The following is an 18,612-nucleotide window of genomic DNA, read 5'->3' on the forward strand; positions in this document are numbered from 1 at the left end:
TGGTGTAGTTTGATTTTCCGTACTTTTTTTCATGACCTTTGATGGCTCAGAAGTTCTGATTTATATGTTTTATTCTTTTGTGTCTAGTCCCTTTAAGCGAGGTGCAAAATTGAGAGATGTGTATGTGTCTATGTGTATATTTGGGTATATTTAGGTAGAAATAAGTATAAATAAACTTACAGATAAAAAACAAACATCCACATTAATATTAGTAGGAAGCAATAGTTAGGGCAAAAGGACTGGCAAGGATAGGGAAATTATTTATTTCCTTATATTTTTGGTTGTTGACATAGAGGCATAGGAGTGTTTAGACTGCTGATTATCTAGATTATTTTGAAAATTTTAGAGGGCAGTCAGGACACAAGCAGTAAAGAAATCAGAGCTGGCTTGGGGAAAGGGGACTCATGGTTACATATAAATCCAAATTTCCCCAGACTTCACCAGTTTATTATGGAAAGTGAAGTGAAATTGACACCTGTGCTCCGGTGTTGCTAGCTCAGTATGCCCACGGATGGGTCCAGCACTTTGATCCCTTGAAAAGTCCCTCTGGGTTTTAGAAGTCTTCAGAGATGTGTCACATCGCTCACAAACAAATTTGCTTTTCAGGGGAGCTGCTAGGCATTGCTGTGTCTGTTGGAGTCTTGTTTATTTCTGTAGGGCATTCTGGCATCAAGGTTCTGCTTTAGATCCCTCTGTAGGCCTCTGCCTTTAGGGACCATAAAAATAGCTCAGGTTGAAAGACGGTGGTGAGCAGCAGAGGAAATCATGTTCCCTTCATTTCGCCCATCCTTGTTTCCTGGTTATCCTTGATGAAAAACTCTTCTTCATAGTCTCTATTACCCCTATGCAAAGAAAGTTTTTAAAAAAGCTATTCAGAGATCTTGGAAATAGCTCAGCAAAACTCCTCTCCCTTCACAGCATGCGTGCGCGCGCGCGCACACACACACACACACACACACACACACACACACACACACACATGTACACACATAGAAACATTCAGGCATCCTTAATATTTTTCATTTGCTTAGAGCTATAGGTCTTAAAAGACAACCTGTTTGTATTTACTTAAACACAGGGCACAAGCATGCGGATTCAAGTAAACAGTTAGATTATTTATGATTCTTGGATGACACAATTCCATTTAAACTGTAGCACCAATATACTGATATTCTGCCTTGGAAATAATTAAGTTTGTTGGCAGTAAAATAAATTTGGGCATGCGCTATTTCATTATCCACAAAAATTCTTACTCTAGCTCTGATTTTCCCAATGTGTTAGTTATTTAGGAAGGCATCCCAGAATATAAATCGTTTTCATATTCTTTCATTATCAGCTCATTTTTCAGATGTCTGTGTGAGGCATAACAGTTAAGGTATGAGATATGTTGATAGTGTTAAGAAATCCATTCCCATTCCAAAATGAATGAAACTGTGAGAGAGAGTGCAACAGCTTTTATCTGATTGATACAGATATACAGAATGATGAACTCTACTATTATACCATTTCTCTGGAAGAACATAAGCTGTTAGCTCAAGGGGTAGAAACCAATAACCGAACAGGATCATCTAGAAGAATATGACGTCTATGAGCATGAAATCAACCTTCAAATGGTCCGATTGTGCCCTGAACCAATAGTGATGCCTCCTTCCCTTCCTTTTGAGGATGGTATATAGATATACTCGTTAGAACCTTGTAAAACTGACTTCTGTATTTAACCTCTGTAGTCTATTGGAGGGATGACTTCTTTTTATAATCTTCCTTTGTTTTCGTTGGTTCTAAAACAAAGGTTTTAGGGTATTTTATCTAAAAATAATCTTAAAATGCAATATCCCCAGGACACTTGGGTGACTCAGTTGGCAAGCATCTGCCTTTGGCTCAGATCATGATCCCAGGGTCCTGGGACTGAGTACCACATCAGACTCCTTGCTTAATGGGAAGCCTGCTTCTTCCTCTGCCTGCTGCTCTCCCTGCTTATGCTGTATCTCTCTCTGACAATAAATAAATAAATAAAATCTTTTTTTTTTTTTTAAGATTTTTTATTTATTTATTTGACAGAGAGAGATCACAAGCAGGCAGAGAGGCAGGCAGAGAGAAAGGAAGGGAAGCAGGCCCCCTGCTGAGCAGAGAGCCTGATGTGGGACTCGACCCCAGGACCCTGAGATCATGACCTGAGCTGAAGGCAGTGGCTTAACCCACTGAGCCACCCAGGTGCCCCAATAAATAAAATCTTAAAAAAAAAAAAAAAGTAATACCCTCATTTTCCAGAAGAGGAAACTGAAGTCTAGCAGTCCCAAGCTATATACAAAAATCAGTTTTGTTTCTATTTACTAGCAATTACAAATGGATAAAAACCAATTCTGCTTTGTACACCTGAAACTAATATTATACTGTATGTTAACTAATTGGAATTTAAATAAAAGTTAAAAAACCCACAATTCTACTCACCATACCACAAAAAGAATAAAATACTTCTAAATTTAACAAAAGAAGCATAAAATTTGTATACTGAGAAGTACACAACATAGCTGATAGAAATAAAAGAATAAAGTAATAGAGGATAATATTATGTTCAAGGATTGAATTGATTCAATCAGTTGTCCCTATTGTTAAAGGGACAGGTCTTCTCAAACTGATCTATAGATACAACACAATCCCTATTAAACCAACTTTTTTTTTTTTTGTAAAAATGGAAAAACTCTTCCTAAAACATATGAAAATACAAAGGATATAGAAGAGCTAAAACATATTTGAAAAAGAACAAGTCTGGAAAATTTAGACTAACTAATTTAAAAACTAACTGGAGGGGAACCTAGGTGGTTCAAAAGTTAAGCATCCAATTCTTGAATTCAGCTCAGGTCATGTTTTCAGGGTTGGGGGATCAAACTCCTCATCCAGCTTTTGCTCAGCTGAGAGTGTGCTTGAGATTCTGGCCCTCTGCTCCCCTCTCCACCCGCACAACTCATGCTCTCTCTTTCTCTTTCTAAAAATTAATAAATAAATCTTAAAAAAAAAAACCAAAACTAAGTGGAAAGCTAAAGTAATGAAGACGTAAGGATAAACATCAACAATGGAACAGAATGTAGTCCATAAATAAACCCATAAATTTATGACCACTTGATTTTCAACAACGATGCCACAGTAATTCAATGGAGAAAGTATAACTTTTCTTTTCTTTTCTTTCTTTCTTTCTTTTTTTTGAGAATGCATAATCTTGTATTTTATTCTTTCTGTATTTATTTATTTATTTAAGCAGGAGCCCAAAACAACCATGAGATCAAGACTTGAGCTGAGATCAAGAGTTGGACATTTAACTGACTGAGCTACCCAGGAGCCCTGAGAAAGCATAAACTTAAAAAAAAATAATAACACTAGAACTGGATATTCATATGAAACAAAATGAACCTAGCTTTCCTTTTTCACCATTAACAAAAATAGTTAACTTCTAAAGAATCATAGACTTAAATGTGAAGATTGAAACTATGAAAAAGCACAGAAAGAAATCTTTTAAACTTTGGATTAGCTAAAGATTTCTTATATATGATACTAAAAATGCTATCTATTACTAAAGAAAAAAAAAAGATAAATTGGACCTTAACAAAATCAAGGTCTTTTACTTTTCAAAAGACTCCATTACAAAAAGGAAAAGATAAGCCACAGACTGAGAGAAAATATTTGCAGATAACATATATGATTAAAAAGCCTTGCATCTAGAATATATATCAAACTCCTATAATACAGAATAAAGAATATAATACAAGAATAAAAAATATAATACAAGAATAATATGAAAATAAAGAATAAATGACTCAATTGAAAAATGGTTTTGAGTAGACACTTCACTAAAGAAGGTATACAAATGGCACATATAGTCATTGACAAATATAAATTTAAACAGAGCGAGATAGCATTGCGTACCATCTAGAATGACGATAATAAAAAAGACATAATACCAGTGTTGTCAAGGATGTGGAGGAACTTGAACTTCCATAATGGTGCTGGTAGGAATATAAAATGCTATAACTACTTTGGAAAACAATGTGGCAATTTCTTAACAAGTTAAATATATACTTTCCTAGAATCTACCCAAGAGAAATGACCACATATGCAGAAATTCTTTTCTGTAAATGTTCTGGCTGTATTATTTGTAATACGGAAACAAAACATGGAAAAAAAAATCTAAATGTTCATCAGCTCCTCGACATCTAAACAAAATGTTACGTTGCCATTTTGCTGAGTACCTCTCAGCAACTGTGCAATAAAAAAAGAGTGAACCACTGACAGATGCAGCACCAGGGAGGAACCTCAAAAACATCATGAAAATTAAAGAAGCCAGATGCAAGTACTATGTAAGATTCCATTTATATGAAATTTCTAGAAAAGACAAAATTATAGCTTAAAAAAGCAGGGCAGTAGTTGTGTAGGAACTGAGACTATGGACCCGGGGAAACATTTTGAGATGACATAAATTTTGTTAAGACTGGACTGCAGGGATGGCTGCATAACCATGTATATTTTTTTAGAATTCATTGAACTATAAGCATAAAATAGATGAATAATATGGTATGTGAATTATAGCAGAATAAAGCAGTTGAAAGCATATTTGAGAAGGGGATATACTGAGCATTGGTTGATTTTTTTTACTTCCTGGTATTCATTTCACCATATTTTAGTGCCCACATTGTAATTTGTTCCCTGTGGGGTGCAATCTGTGGACCTATCGAGTTACTCTCTGATCCCCAAGCCAAGTGGTAGACAGTATTCTCTTTTGGAAGAGAGAAAATTCTAGTTCAAACTCTCTTAAGAAAAAGTAGGTAGTTGGCCGTATTTGAAATCTACATACGATTAGATTCAGCTTTGGTGGTGGTGGTGGTGGTGGTTGGGGTGGGGGACAAGGAAAGTCTCCCTGGAAACTTCATCAGAAACTGAGCCACTTTGAGTTTTTTTTTCTTCCTCTGGAGATATGTTGAGTTCCTGCTCAGTTTTACACGCCATCGTGAGGAACTGTTGGATGGGGACATTTGGATCTGTAATGTAAAAAAGCAGATAGGAGGTTACTGGGAAACTACAGGCTTCACTAGGGTGGACCGCCCTTGATTTTGGCGGCTTCACATACTTCCACCTTTCGGTACTGGCGGTTTTCTTAGAGATCGTCTCTTTCTGTTTTGGAAAATGGGAACGAGGTGAGCCTATGATTCTAGTTCAACTAATTAGATGTTTTGTTCAATAAATCGGAAACGAGTAGACTACAGAGAAGACTGTAATTGGTTTGAACAAATTCATTCAAGAGAGGGTGCCCCGCTGACTCCTGGAGCTCCCTCGGGTCTGAGTGCTCAGTATCCCCGTCGATTATATAAACTATCGCAAGGATTTCTCATAAATTCTGTTTTTGCTTACGCCAGATTTAGTGAATTAGTAGCAAGCATTATGAAAATAAAGCAGCCATTCTCTTGATGGAAATATGAACAAAAGTAGATAATTGATGAAAAGATATGCTGGAAATTCTGCTTTTGTTTTTGGTTATGCACCACATTTGTGTTTGTCCTTCATGAGCATGTGCGAGAATGTGTATCTGTGTGCGGATGCACAATGATCATAGGTCAGGAGTGTAACTTTGGACATAGAAAATGGACACAGTGAGGGGTGCCTGGGTGGCTCAGTTGGTTAAGTGACTCTTGGTTTTGGTTCAGGTTGTGCTCTCGGAGTTGTGAGATCAAACCCCGTGCTCAGTGGAGTCTGCTTGGGATTCTCTCCCTCTCCTTCTCCTTCTGCCCTTTCCTCTGCTCGCACACCTCTTTCTCTCTTTCTCCCTCTCTCTCACTAAAATAAATAACTAAAATCTTAAAAAAGAAAAAAGAAAAAAGAAAAGGGGCACAGTGAGAATATCAGCAGGTAGTGCGAACCCTTTCAATACTCTGTATATTGTGAGCCTAGAAAGTATAGTTTGAAAAACATGATTATAGAGTTGTGGAAGCAGAATAACAGAAGCCCCTCCTTCGAAGAAAGTTAGATATCTTGGTTTAGTTATGTTAGTTAGATATGTTAGTTTGCTTTATGCATGGAATCCACTTTAATGAAAAAGGAATTGTGGGGCCGAGGAGACCTAAAAGCAGTCTTTGTTGATTCAAGCCTTAATGTTGTTAGTCGCTTCTCTTTGATGATAAAGAAAACCATGCGAACAGAATCTATTAAGCCCAAAGACCCAAACAAAAAACTTCTCTTCTAACACATCAAGTCAAGACGACCTTTCAAGTAAGACTAAAACTTGGTTCTGCTCAACAGTAATTGGCAGATTCCGGGGATATGTTTCCATTCATTGTCAAAAACCACAGACTCTCTTGCTCTCATACTGTTTCATCAGCCAACTAGAGCATCAACTTTTGTGTTGTCAAAATCATGAAATATATCTGGGTAATTATGAGAGGGCAGAAAGGATGACTGGCACAAATGAGGGTCCCGAACGTGTACTTCGCTTTCTTCAGACATAACCAAACTTAAAATTAATTTAAGCTAAATTCTTGGTTTTACTATTTATACACATTTGGAATAGACTTAAAAAAAAAAAAAGATGATTTTTTTTTTTTTTAAATTCTACTGTCTCCTTTGGCCAAAACAAACAGGATATAAGTGCTTCTGATCATTTCTAAATCCAAAAGTAATCTGCACTTTGTTTGTGCTTCTACAATATATAGCCCTGCTCCTCTGTGGCAGGGGATGCAGTTATTTGCCAATTTTCTTCCTACCAGATGAGAGGAGGTGGAGGTCGGACCCTAGAGCAGAGCTCAGAGACCCCTAAAAGGCCACTGTTTGTTATGTCAATAATAAAATAATCGATGTAATTTTCATAGGAGACTTAATGAATTATAAAGTCATTTCTAAAACAAAAATTTAAGTCACTTCTATTCTGTCATCACTGATGAGATTTCACAAACAATAGATTTGCAATTGGAATTGCAAAGACCAGAGGAATCTTGGAGTTGGGATATTAATTGCATTTTAAACTACAGCCATTTGTTGCCTACCTATTGTGTGAAAATATCTAGCATATGGTTATTTGACAATACCTGAAATATAGCTGGATAATTTAAGTAGGGTTGTAGAAGTGTCAGCATCAGTAACTTGGTTTTGTTTTGCTTTTTATTGCAGAGGGGGACGGTATCAGTAACCTTTAACTAGCGTCCTCTTTCTAGACTAGCATTTTCCCAATTATAAATAAAAAGAAGCTGTAATATTTAGGTTCTCTTGTTATAATGAAGAGGTGAACAATAATTCTCATATGTGTTTTGTGATAAGATGTGGCTCCTACTTGAGCCCTGCCCTTAATTTTAAGCCAAGAGATATACCTCTATGAAATGTCAAATCACTGGCTCTGAATCAAATTCTATCCAACGTTCCCCCATGTCATCAGCTGTCGTCCTCAGTAACAGGTGGGAGAGAATGCCCTACTTTCACTTTATCCCTGCTAGAGAGCTCCAGCTTGAGAGTCTGGCCAAGACTCAAGGACATAATAGGGAGTCTGGTTTCTGTAAAATAAAGAGATAAAATTCCTGCTTTGTTTCCTCCCTTTCTGCACCCCCAACTTGTCCTCTAACACATCCTTATTCCTCTCCTAGTCCAGTGATGTTTGCTAGAAGGGTGTCTTACCTTAGTGTCCTGTCTCACATCATTCAGTCTTATTACCATCCTGGCCTCATTAATGGGGTCATGCAGAGGTTTCATCTGCTTAGAGAGAGGAGTGAGTCTACCCAGGTAGCTCTTCTCTTGAGAATTCCAATTAACCTATTATCTTGATCCATCTTTCTATGTGGTTATTGGGTGTCTCCATAGATGCTGATCCGTTCTTTCTGTACTTGGTATGGTTCCTATTTTTTTAAAGAGAGGGTTGCTCTCAATTCCCCAGATCTATTATATCCTCTTGAACAGATAAGTACAGAACTGTAATTTTTTGGTTAGATATGCTTACCATATGAAAGAGGACATCTCTGTATATCTGAAGAGAGGTAAAAACTCATATTTTGTGATTAGATACCTAACCATGTTAACAGTAATCAGCATTATAATGTTTTCATTTCTTGAGGACAAATATTCTATGAAGTTCTTTTCTTTCTTTCTTTTTTTTTTTTTAAAGATTTTATTTTATTTATTTGACAGAGAGAGAGAGATCACAAGTAGGCAGAGCAGCAGGCAGAGAGAGAGGGGGAAGCAGGCACCCTGCTGAACAGAAAGCCCAATGCGGGGCTCGATCCCAGGACCCTGAGATCATGACCTGAGCTGAAGGCAGAGGCCCCTCCCACTGGGCCACCCAGGTGCCCCTGAAGTTATTTTCACTGAAGACTGAAAATACATAAATAATTAAGAAGAAAGATAGGCATTGTTGTTTGATGGTTTTAATGTACTATCTCCTAGGTTCATGTAACAAACTGGATAACTCGCCAAGGTCCCTTTCACCTTTATAATGACACAGAACAGATGTTACTTTCTGGTTTTAAACAAGAAATCAAGTAAGACTCCAGCATAGCAGCAAAGAAGGTGTTAGTCTAATTTTATCAGATGAAGTTACCTTAATCTTTTTTGGTGGCCTGAGGTTTCACAAAGGGAACCGTAAAGTGCATAGTTTTCTATATGTTATTAAAGACATTTGAAAAGCTGATAGCATAAAACAGGTCAAGAGATAACAGGAGGACAAGAAGTAAGTGGGAAAATGCTGTAGGGAAAAGAAAGACATAGGCAGGAACTTGCATGCTATTTTCAGTGAATACTGTGGTCTCAGAGATGATTACATTTCCTTAATAGGGGCTTCCCAGGTCCTACAGAGTTCAGGACAGGGCAATTTATTCTAATGAACAAGAAAGGAAAAAAGCATAAAAATTGCTGTTATTCAGTCATTTGGGAGAGAAGAGCATATTTTCAGTTTCCCCAATTCTTGGCGGAATGTTATATCTGATTTAACATATCAACTTGAGAATTGGCATCTGGCCTTCTATTCTCTCCTCCTAAGTTCCTTGCTCTAATTCTTTTTCAACTTCCCACCTTCCCTTGTTTGTGTGTTGACTCCGTTTTCGGAAGGAGCTGAGATTTGTCTGAAGCTTCTCTAACTTGATGTTCACCTTTCATGAGAGTCTGCCACCGAGTCTGGCCTTTTGGTATCTTCGGAAGAACCTTCCAAATGTCATTATCGGAGTGTTGGGAAGACCTTGTGCCTCCTGCGCCTCCTTTCTTTCCAACCCACTTCTCCCTGACTTGATTGCTAATGTCTGAGATTTTATCCTTTGAGTTTTGCTTCTACTGGTATTAAAGTGCAGACACTCCTGGGAAGACCCAGTCGCTCACACTTTATTGTGAATGAGGCGTGGGGGATGGACTTTGATAAAGAGGCAGAGAGCAAGAACTAGAGAGCCTGGTGATGGGTACAGCGGTGGTTGCCACAGTGATGGGACAGTTGCTGAATGCAGGCTCATCTGCTGCTCTCCAGCTCTGTTAGCATGGAGTCACTTTGGGGACGCCTGGGGGGTGCTCAGCTGGTTAAGCGTCTGCCATCAGCTTGGGTCACAATCCAGGGGTCCTGGGATTGAGTCCCGCACTAGGCTCTTTGCTCACGGGGGAGATCTGCTTCCCCCTCTCCCTCTGCCTGCCGCTCCCCTGCTGGTGCGCTCTCTCTGTCTCTGACAGATGAGTGGATGCAATCTTAAAACGAAACATGGAGTCCCTTTGCTTACCGGAACCTCCGTGATCACATACAAAATAGAGAGTAATAACGCTTGTCTGATTTACCTAACAGGATTATTTGGAGGCTCAGTGATAGTATAGGTGTCACAAAAGATATGCAAAGTGCTCTGCAAAGGAAAGATATTAAAGGACATGCCCAAAGGGGAAGAGCAATGTGGTCAAGGCAATGTGTATCCTGGACACAACCGAGGTGGACCGGGGTGTCGCTTTGTCCAGGGTTCGTATGCTGCCTTCCTGTATATATCTGCGCGAAGGCCTGCCGCTTCTCTTTTCTCTTTGCTTTTCTTCTCCAGGCCGGTCCGTACTGGGTGAGAGAGGACGGCTCTTGAAGCACCAGTCACCCTTTGCCTTAAAGGTTTATCTTTGCCCAGAACCTGAGTCTTCAATAAGAGAGAATTATTTAGGCTTGTGGAAAGCAGTAATTCTTTAGGAACACGCTTCTTCGAGGTCAAACTAGGACTAGAATCAGTAAAATAATATAGCAACATGGAGTGGTATAATACTTCAGAGAATACACTAACAGCTTCCAATGAAGAAGCCACCATGCAAACATGATCAGGCTGCTGAGGTATTAGTTATTCTTCTTTCTTGTTCAAGACGACCATTAAGCACTGATAAATGAATAAATGCCTGCTACCACCCAGCCACGAGGACCAGACAGAGCTGTCCAGGTGTAGCAGGCAGAATAATGCACCTGAAACACCCACATCTTAACTCCTGGAACCTGTTGAGATGCTATGTCACATGGCAGAAGAGTCTGTGCAAATGTCCTCAGGCCAGGGAGACAATCCTGCATTATTTGTGTCTGCCCAGTCTAATCACATGAGCCCTTAAACACAGAGAACTTTCTCCAGCGGGAGTCCGAAGAGTGAAACTGCGGTCAGAGGCATTGGAAGTGTGAGGAGGATTTGACATGTCATTTCTGGGTCTGGCATGCAAGGGATCATCAGCAAGGAACAGAAGTGGGCCTTTAACATGGGAGGGTGGTCTCTAAGTAGACAGCAAACCAAGAAATAGGGACCTACAACTGCGAGGAACTGAATTCTGCCAATAATCTGAATTCTGAACGGGCAGGGAAATAAAAAGTCTTCCCAGAGCGTCTGGAATAAGAGTCCAATCGACAGACACTTTGACTTTGGTCTGGTGAAATTGGGAGCAGAGAAACCAGCTGAGATGACCTTGCATTCTTACCCATAGAAACTGGGAGTCAAGCCACTGACATTTTGGTACCTAGTTATGGCGGCAGCAGAAACTGAGTACACCATGTGAGAGGTAGCTGGACGGCCAAACAGGGTTCGTTGTCTCCAATAGCCGCCGTATGATCTTCCTTTTGGCCTTTATACTTGAATCATTATTTTTTTTCTGATTATAGCATCTGAACGCCTAACACATGACTCTTTTTTCTTAAGGTTTATTTATTTCAGTAATCTCTACGCCCAACGTGGGGCTCCTCTTCACGACCTCGAGATCAAGAGCCGCATGCTCTTCTGGCTGAGCCAGACTCAGCACGTGATGCTTTAAATCAGCGGATGCCTTGGTTTCAGATGTTGTAGACTAAGTCTGAATTCCTTTATTTTTTAGTAATTCCTCCTGAGGTCCCTCACGGTGAATTTTGTACACAGTTCTCTCTATAGAATGTTTAAAAAGTTGAGATAGAACATACGTTCAATAAAATGTTCTATTAACTGCATAACTTGATTTAAGTTTTCATATGTCGATGCCTATGGACCTCTACCTCGGATGGAGAGATAGGGTATTTCCATCACTTCAGTGGGCGTGACTTCCATCACCACTGTTTAGGTGCGCCCGCTGAAATTCATGTAAATAGAATCATACAGAATGTGGCTTTAATGTCTGGCTTCTTTAGCTTAGCGTGTTTTTGATATTCCTTCATGATGTTGTGATAGTAAAGTTTATTCTTTTTTTATAGTACAGTGGAGTATTCTTTTTTTTTTTTTAAAGATTTTATTTATTTATTTGACAGAGAGAGATCACAAGCAGGCAGAGAGAGAGGAGGAAGCAGGCTCGCGGCTGAGCAGAGAGCCCGTGCGGGACTCGATCCCAGGACCCTGAGATCATGACCTGAGCGGCTTAACCCATTGAGCCACCCAGGCGCCCCACAGTAGAGTATTCTACTATATGCATATAATGATGGTCATTTGGGTTGTTCCCAATTTTGAACTATTAAATAAAGCCACCATAGACCTTCCTGTACCTGTTTTTTTTCCTTCTTGTTGTTGTTTGTTTGTTGTTTTCTTGGTGGATATCTGTACTTGCTTTTTTTGGGTACATGGGTATGAATGGAATTTCTGGGTTATGAGGTTGATTAACCTCATAACTTCATAACCTCATAACCTCATGAGGTTATTCCAAACTCATGCTTCAAAATTGGTGAATTATGTCCAGCTGTTTTCATGGGATGTATTATTAGAAATAATTTTATTTTTACCAATAAACCAAGAACCTATAGGTATTGTAATATATGTATGCTGTCTGCATGTAAGTAGAATTCAATTTTTTTTTTTTTTAAAGTACCTACTCAGAAGAGCTGGGATTTAAAACAAAGCAGTTATACCGGAGTTTGATTTTTCAAAGCAGAATGCTGCACTAAAGGCAATTTTCCTTGTCTCTGTATTACATTTGGCTTTGCAGCATTTTCTGGTCTACTCATCTTAAGACCTATGCTTCTTATCTGGTGAACTTTATCACCAGACATCACTCTTGGCATGAAGAAGCACAGCGTGAGCATTCATGATTTCACCAAAAAAGCAATTTTCCCTTCCCTATTTCTGAGTGTTGAGGAGCCCAAACCTCTGTTTTGGAAAGAGGCTGGTTAAGTGCTCTGTGCCTTTGGGAAAGAGAGGTTGCTTTTACATCAGGCAGTTTGAATGGGCCTCCAAGAAGTCTCAGAGCACAAGTCACGGGCAACACATAGCAGCTGGTCATAGACACGCTTTAGTCTCAAGACTGCAGGTAATGTGGTTCTCCGTCTAGGTGATGTGAGGTGCTCCTTCAAAGGGTCTCCTCTGGACTGTGGATTGGCTCCAAAGCATTGGCCATCCTGCCAGAGGTTTCCCCAGACTCTTAGCACTAACTCTGCTTCTTTCCACGTGCCTCCCCGGTCTTGCTCCATCCCCCACCTTCTCACATCCTCTACTTTCTTTATAATTCTTCTGTTGTAAAAGAAACTGTAGGTCTTACTTCCTTCAGTCTTCCCTTTTGATTCTTTGGCAACATTCAGAAGTCAAAAAATACACATTACTGATTCTCCCTTTACTCCTCCCCAGGAGGAGAAAAGCAGAAATATTGTTACTTCATTTAGGTCATGGATTAGAGTTCTCTGGAGGAAAAGTATATACATGGTTGATTGTAAGGAATTTGTTCATAGAGTTATGGAGGCTGGCAAATCCAAAATCTGCAGTGTGGGCTGGCAGGAAGGAGACCCAGGAGAGTTCATGGTACAGTTGCAGTTCCAAGGCGGTCTATTGGACAAACAGTAACACAATCTTCTACATTCTTGCTTGAGGAGGCTAGACTTTTTGTTCTATTTAAGAACTTAACTGATTGGATGAGGCCCACCCACATTGTGGAGGGCAAGCTGATTTAGTAAAAATTTACTGACTTAGATGTTAAACTCATCTAAAGCATACTTTGAGTTGACAAATAAAATTAACCGTCACATGTCATTATCTTCATGATCTCCAGGAACACACTGTAGCTAAACTGGGCTTTATCAATGTCCCTAAATGTCTCATTTTAAGGCAAAGACCACATTGTGGATTAAGATGATATGAATTTGAATCCCCGTGATCCTTGGTAGCTGTGTCATTTGGAAAGATCTTTTTTTTTATTTTTTGAAAGATCTTTAGCTTCAGTTATCATAGAGCAGTGGTTCTCAACTGTGGCAATTTGTCTTTCCTTCTACCTCCCCAGGAAATGTTTCATAACATGTGAAAATATTCTTGGTTCTTACAATCCGGTGGGGGTGGAGGAGTTGTACCTGCATCTGGTGGGTAGAGGCCAGGGGTGCTGTTAAACATTCCCCATGAACAGTACAGGTTCCCAACAACAAAGAATCATCTGGTCCAAGATGTCAGTAGTGCTGAGGTTGTGAAAGCTTTTGCAGGAGGGAAGGTGATCAAGCTAAGATAGAATAAAGTTGGAGAAGACGGGAAAATGGAAAGGTTAGAAGACAAAATAACCAATAGAATGGCACTTACATTTCAAAAGAAAATAGGAGCACACTGGATTTTGTGTTTTTTTTTTCCCCCAGTTTCTTTTTTTTTTTTTTTTTTATTTATTTGACAGACAGAGATCGTAAGCAGGCAGAGAGGCAGGCAGAGAGAGAGAGGAGGAAGCAGGCTCCCTGCCGAGCAGAGAGCCCGATGCGGGGCTCGATCCTAGGACCCTGGGATCATGACCCGAGCCGAAGGCAGCAGCTTAACCACTGAGCCACCCAGGCGCCCCAGAACTCTTATTTCTGGCTTAGGAAAGTGGAGACGCCGGGGATCGAACCCGGGACCTCATACATGCAAAGCATGCGCTCTACCACTGAGCTACATCCCCACTTTCCCCCAGTTTCTAAATAGAATGTTAGGTAGGTAATACTAGAAGTTGAAAATAACATTACTGGAAGTTAAGTTATTATTGAGAGAAAAGAGAGAAGAGCTCAAGTTACTAAGAACATAAGCAAACACATGAGATATTTTATTAAATTCCTCCCTCATGTCATCGGCCCATAGGACACCACTAAGGTTTGATGCCCTGGGGTGACATAGCGAAGGTGACATCACTGTAAGCAAGTGTCACGGGTCAAAAGAGGGGGGTGAACCATAGTTAAGAAACCAAAGAGAATATTTTGTAAAAATATGTAAAAGGATAACTATAGTATGACTTACCAAATGCGTTAAAGTAATAGATTACTATTTTGTTAGTTCATAATTTATTCTGGCAGTCTGTTTAACCATATGCACAGTCTCCTGAATATGATTTAAATGTTAAATCCTAATTATGAAACTCTAATTCAAAACAATTTTAAGCAAGGCTGTTGAGAATTAATGTAATGCAAATCATGAAGTCACTCTCATTAGGGAAATGCACACTAATTTTAATTTTGGACTAGGTGTAAGCTTCTCTGAACTAATAACAAGGAGACCTAAATTAAAAATAAGAATGGTCAAAAACTTTAAAAAGATTATATTCTGCCAATTTAAGTTATCCAGGAATAGGCATTAGCTACCTAATCTTTCTTTCTTCATTTTAAAAAAGATTTTAATTTTAATTTTTTTAAAGATTTTATTCATTCATTTTGAGAGAGAGAGAAGGGGCAGAAGTGGAGGGAGAGAGACAAGTAGTCTCCGTTCCGAGTGTGGAGCCCAACATGAGGCTCCATCCCCCCACACTGAGTTCATGACTCAAGTCAAAACCAAGAGTCAGTTGGCCAACTGATGGAACCACTGAGGCACTCCCAAAGAGTTTTATTTTTAAGTAATCTCTACACACAAGGTAGGGCTGGAATTTACAATCCTGAGATCAAGAGTCACATGCTTTACCGACTAAACCAAGCCAGTGCCCCTACCTAATCTCTTTATAAATGATTCTGAGATGATTTAAAAATATATAGACTATTGAAGGCCTTCTAAACTTTTAGGACTGGTATGTTGGCTTTGTTAGCTTTTGTCTTGTCTCAATAGGCTTCCTTTGTACATACTGGGTTATTGTAGTCAACCAACTCAAGTCAGTGTGCTGTGAGGGTCACCACACATGCCCTTTCGTTTAAATTAATCATCCTCTGAACAAGAAGGAAGACAATTAATTCTATTGACTGAGTCAAAAAGAAAAATGAATATATCAAAGCAAGTGTGAAATTCTTTTCAGTTGGCATGCACAATGAATGTGGCTAATAATACCTCTTGAATTTTCTGTCAAGCAGATCAATATATCTCTTTATCCAATAGAGTCAATATTGTAACATTTTTGAACCATTCATTCATTTTTCATCCACCTACCATTTATTGAAACCTTAAATTTGTGCTTAGTGATGGCTCTCCGAATGCTGTAGTCTAGGGGGAGAGATTCACGTTACAAGGTACGAACGTAACTCTCCTTCTAGGAGATAGGGATTAGTGGTGGAGACCTGAAAGAGATGTACTTGGACAGGTAGCCTGGGCCAAGAAGAGCGTGCTCGTAAATCCCTAAGGACATGGGGATTTAGTCTGAGAGGGAGTGTTGCTTCATCAGAGTGGCAGCAGGGTAGTAGTGGGAAGTCATCTTTTCTGGGTTTATTTTAAAGGTGGAGCTAACAGGCTTGTGGATGGAATCAAAAGAGAATGGTTAAAACAAACAAAAAAACCAAAAGAGAATGGTTAAGAATAATTTTGAAATTTTAGTGAAAACAACTAGGTTGGGGTTGTTATTTACTGAGATTGAGACGATTGGAGAAGTAGTTTGGGAAGGAAATGTGTTGGGTTTCGGACATGATGTGTGCCGTTCGATTTTCTGGTTGGAGATTGGAAAGGGTACTTGGGACAAAATAAGCTTGAATTCAGGGGAATAATCTGCACTGGGCATTTACACTTGGAAATCTCAAGCTCATAGATGGTATTTAAAGCCATAAAATTGGGATAATTCCCTCATTAGCAAATGCAGAGAGCTAAGAAGGAGAGATGAGCTCTTTGGCAAAATCATGTGTAGAGGCTGAACAGATGAGGGATCAGCAAAGCAGACCGGGAAGGAGGCCTACGAGGTTAGGAAGCGACTCTGCAGAGGGTGAGCGACCCACGACTCCAAGGGAAGACAGTGTTGTGGGGACAGAATGGTGGCCTGGGGCAGAGGCGCCTGGCAGGTTTAGTAATAGGAAGACTGGGAATTAACCACCGAGCCTGCCAATGTGGATGTCACTGGAACCTTGACTAGAGCTTTGATTGGAGGGTTGGGATAAAAACCCGACTAACGTAGGTTCAGGAGAGAACGGAGGGTGAAGAAATGGAGAAAGCACGTGTAACCAGGTCTCTGAAGATGCTTCCTGAAGCAGCAGCAGAGAAATGGGGCAGCGGCTGGAAGGCTGGAAGTAGCTAGAGAAAAAAGTAGGGTCGAGTTTTCTTTTTTTAGTAAAGAATGGAGATGTTTTCACATGTTTATATGCTGGTGGGAATACAGCAGCAGAGAAAGGGGGAAAATGATGCAGAAGCAGGAGGGGCCATTTAGAGAGAAGGCCTTGAAAAGATGGGTTTTATTGCACAGATGGAGAAAGTGGCCTCACTGGGAGCAAAAATAGTTCACCTGCTGGAACATGAGCAGAAGCAAAGTGATGGGTGTGCGCAGCCGGGCTGGCAGCCTGGGTGGTGGGAACATGTTTTCTCCTCTGTAAGGGCAAGCATACGGCGCAGAATGCTTTCCTTTCACCTTGGTGGATTGTCATTGTATATATTTTCTGTACTTTCCTGGAAGCCTAAAATGTTTTCAACCCTGACTGCCGTTTAAAATCCCACAGAGAGCTTTTGAAGAAATACAAATTCCTAGCCCCCCTCCCCTGCCCACCCTGGAGTTAATCAGTCTGGATACCAGTATTTAAAAAAAAAAGAAAGAAAGAAAGAAAGAAAGAAAGAAAGAAAATCTCTCTGAGCCATTGACAACCACTGGGCTAGATGATATAATATTCTGTGTAGAGTGAGTGCCTGGAAAATTGAGGGATTTTGTATGACGGTGGCATCTGCACCATAAGAAACGGGACTCTGATATTTTAGGAGGATAAAGTATGCCGCTACAGACTGAGTTCTCAAGGAAGCAGACCCTGAGACCCAGGTTAGTGTGCACATGTTCCTTGTGGAAGGAGAGGGTGCAGGATTGAGCTGAGGGAAAGTCAAGCTGCAAAGCAGCCCCATGATGTGCTCTGCAGACCCCGTGGAGAGACCGGGAGCCCAAATGCTCTGTCGGTGTTATCCTGCATCGGAGTGAAGTGGCCAGGCCCACATAGATCGCTCGGTCATCTGATAGGGATCTCCCTGGGAAGGATTTGAGCTAGGTAAGGGGCTCTCTGCAGCTGGGGCTGACCGTGCAGGAGCTGACAGCTAAAAAGCTCTCCTTGGACTGGGAGCTCGGGGGACAGCATCACAGGGTCCTCCACATGTGCTTACGCCACAGGTCTACATACCTGGTTCTGGTCTATGAGACAGGCTGGTGGAAGACACGAGTGTCCCCCGTGAGTCCCAGGACGCTCATCCAGAATGAGTCTTTCTGAGAAACACGTTTAGCTTTTTGAATCAATATTATAAATTTTCTTAAATTTTGTTACACGCATACACCAACATGGTTCACAAATCAACATTCTTTTACAAGTGCAACTGAAGAAATATTCATTTTTAAGTATACGGTTACTGGCTATGCTCAGCTCCACTTCCTGTGGTGTGTTCTCTGATAACAGAAGTATTGAAATTGCGAGGAAATTTTAGATGATTTTTTCTTCCTGTCAGTTAATTTACATTTTAAATGTGTAACAATTTAAAAGTATAAAAACAACTAGGAAGATGGATCAGTGCACAAAAACAGGATGCTTGGAATCCCTGGCAATGTTCATGATAATGAGGAAAGTTAAGAACCACCTGATATCAAGGAAGCCTGTTTTGTCCCTGAGGCACCAGCGAGGGTAGCAGAGATGAGCGCACCACTCCCACCAGCACTAGAAAAAGGCACAGAGAAACCAAGTGAAATGAGATATTAAGGGAGATATACTTAGATGTTTATTTAAAATTTGGAGCTTGTGATCGAGATGCAAATGTCTAAAATATGGTGTCTCTTGTAGCCATTACTGTTATAATCATATTTTTAAAAGTACACATTTTGAAGGAAAAAAAAAATCAGAAGAAGTCATGCAGTTAAATAGAGCCA

General features: G+C 40.0%; 1 protein-coding gene across 6 annotated transcripts in view; it reads right to left on the bottom strand.

Moving 5' to 3' along the window:
* Window positions 1-244: 244 nt before the first annotated feature.
* LOC309843542 (uncharacterized protein) overlaps window positions 245-18,612 on the bottom strand; it is a 90,832-nt gene continuing 72,464 nt past the window's right edge. For 4 of the 6 annotated variants that reach the window (XR_014300197.1, XR_014300198.1, XM_082689068.1 and 1 more), the window contains 2 exons: window positions 4,844-5,027; window positions 245-842 (listed from right to left, as the gene is read on the bottom strand). The gene's annotated coding sequence lies outside the window, so the exon portion shown is untranslated. Of the gene's footprint in view, window positions 843-4,843; window positions 5,028-7,803; window positions 7,863-18,612 lie in introns of those variants that run through there. The other 2 variants (XM_082689070.1, XM_082689071.1) reach the window with 2 other exon arrangements.

This window comes from Mustela nivalis, assembly GCF_964662115.1.
Source record: "Mustela nivalis genome assembly, chromosome: 11".
Taxonomy (NCBI): Eukaryota; Metazoa; Chordata; class Mammalia; order Carnivora; family Mustelidae; genus Mustela; species Mustela nivalis.